The sequence below is a fragment of the Psammomys obesus genome, unplaced genomic scaffold, assembly GCF_907164565.1.
Source record: "Psammomys obesus unplaced genomic scaffold, mPsaObe1.curated_primary_1811, whole genome shotgun sequence".
NCBI lineage: Eukaryota > Metazoa > Chordata > Mammalia > Rodentia > Muridae > Psammomys > Psammomys obesus.
Window position 1 is genome coordinate 2,183,968 of NW_026596149.1, and position 2,211 is coordinate 2,186,178.

Consider the following 2,211-nt stretch of genomic DNA (forward strand, 5'->3'; position numbering starts at 1 on the left):
GACATTTTTAATTTAGTCTGAAAGTAAACCCAGGGGCTTAAAATGCTCAACTCTTTGAATGTAATTAGAAAATATCATTTAACTCCTTACCTTCAAAGTAAACTTGAACGATTCAGTGTGCAGAATGAGCAAGCACCTGCAGACTAACAGGACTCACTGACACCAAGGGCTTTGATACATGAGCTGGGAAGTGCATGGGCTTCACACACTTTAACAATGGTACTAAGACTATGTGCAAAGGAAAGCTGTTGTCACACTGGTTCATGGGCACACTTAGCATGGCCTCTTTTCTATTGAAAATCTTCTGCCGTGGGGGCTGGAGGGGCGGCTCAGTGGTTAAGACTGTCTTGCTATTGCAGATGACCCGAGTTCAACTCCAGCCCCCAAATCAGGTGGCTCACAACCATCTGTTACTCCAGTTCCAGATAATCCAACACCCTCTTCTGGCCTCCAAAGCACCAGATACCAGATCATCCCTCTCTTTTCTCTCTCTCTTTCTCTCTCTCTCTCTCTCTCTCTCTCTCTCTGTCACACACACACACACACACACACACTTGCATGGAAATATAAAAATAAGTCTTTTTCAAAAATCTCAAATTGAAAACAAACAAAAATCAAACAAAATGTCTATAATCTAATGCTAACTTTTTAAGAGAGAAAAACTTGCAAAGAGAATGCACCCCATTCACGAGAGACTTGAGTACATTCTAGCAGCTTTGTTTGGTGGCTGTGTGCGGTTACAGGTGAGTACAGGTCTCACAGACACAAGCCAGCATGCAGCACTTCCCTGCACTGCACCCCAAACACTTCCTGAGAAAGGAAGAGACTGCTCAAGCATCACACTTTCTCACACCGGCATAATATGTTCCAACTTTGTTTTTATTTTATTTTTTGCTCAAAGAATATAGCAGTTTGGATATACAAAGGAAACTGTCAGTGAATTTTTATGCTGCAATTACTTTTCCAACATCCACTCTTTGTGATATCTAATATTATGTAAAGGTTAATATAGCAACAAATACAGATGATTAAATTACGTACACAAAGATTAGCACTTTCTTTCTTCCTTTATTCTAATTTAGTGAATTAAAGAAACCAGGAATAAACAAATGGGTAGCCAATTATGTTCTGGTTCTGACTGTTTTTACCCAACCACTATTTTATTCTTATTCACTTTAAATTAACATCAATTCATTTTCTTTTTATTTTATTAAATAAAGTGAGTACAGAAAATGTACTCACTTTCTGTCCCAAAGGCAGCCCCTCCCTCTTCTCCTCCTCTTGCCACCCTCCTTTATTCTTCTGAAAAGTGGAGCCTCCCCCAACCCCGCCCGGCTGCGCCAAGCCCAGCACATCCAGTCACATCAGGCCTAAGTGCATCCAGACAAGGCAGCCCTAGGCTTCACAAATTTGAGTGTGATCCTTGCACGGGGGCCATGCTAATCTTCTCTGTGTCGCTCCAATTTTTCGTATATGTGCTGCCAAAGGGAGCACATCAATTCATTTTTCAAACAAAGCTTACGCTTTAAAGTGTCTTTAGTACAAATTGCTATAAGTTGTATAAAGAACTTTTTACTAAGAGCTACGGTCATCCCGTAGTTTCCATTGGTTTCAGGGCTCTAGGGACTAACAGAACTCACAAATGGGGTGGGAAGATGACTCAGGGGGTTAAGGCTTTGCTGTTCCAGCATGAGGAACTGCTTTCAAATCCCAGCACATGTAAATGCAAGGCGTGACAATGACCCTCACACATACATGTAAGCTCAACCCCACATGAGCCTGAACAAACAAAATAAAATTTTAAAATCCACAGATGCTCAGGTCATTCCAGTAAATATATATTATATATTTAATATATATATAAAAGCATTTCTAGGTCACTTACAACGCCTAACATAAAATTTACATAACCAGTTGCTAGCCTGAATTATGACAAGAAAATGGATATTAATTTGTCTGAAACACAATTTTATTTTTAGATCTACTTTGTGTGTATGAACACTTTGCATGTATTTTTGTATACTAAGGGTGTGCCAGTGCCAACAGCGTGTGGGATCCCCTGAACTGGGAGACAGGGATGTTGTGAACCACTAGGAGGGAGCTAAGGATTCATGTCTGGGTCCTCCGAGAGAGCAATGAGTATTCTTAACCACTGAGCTCCTCTCCAGCCCCCACAGTTTTGTGTGTTTGTTTGTTAGCTGGTTGGTTGGT

At 40.7% G+C, this 2,211-nt stretch overlaps 1 non-coding gene across 1 annotated transcript; it reads right to left on the reverse strand.

Moving 5' to 3' along the window:
• Nucleotides 1–1,386: 1,386 nt before the first annotated feature.
• On the reverse strand, nt 1,387–1,494 carry LOC129666700 (U6 spliceosomal RNA). The gene has a single exon (XR_008718640.1). It is a non-coding gene; the product is annotated as a U6 spliceosomal RNA (small nuclear RNA).
• Nucleotides 1,495–2,211: the final 717 nt, after the last annotated feature.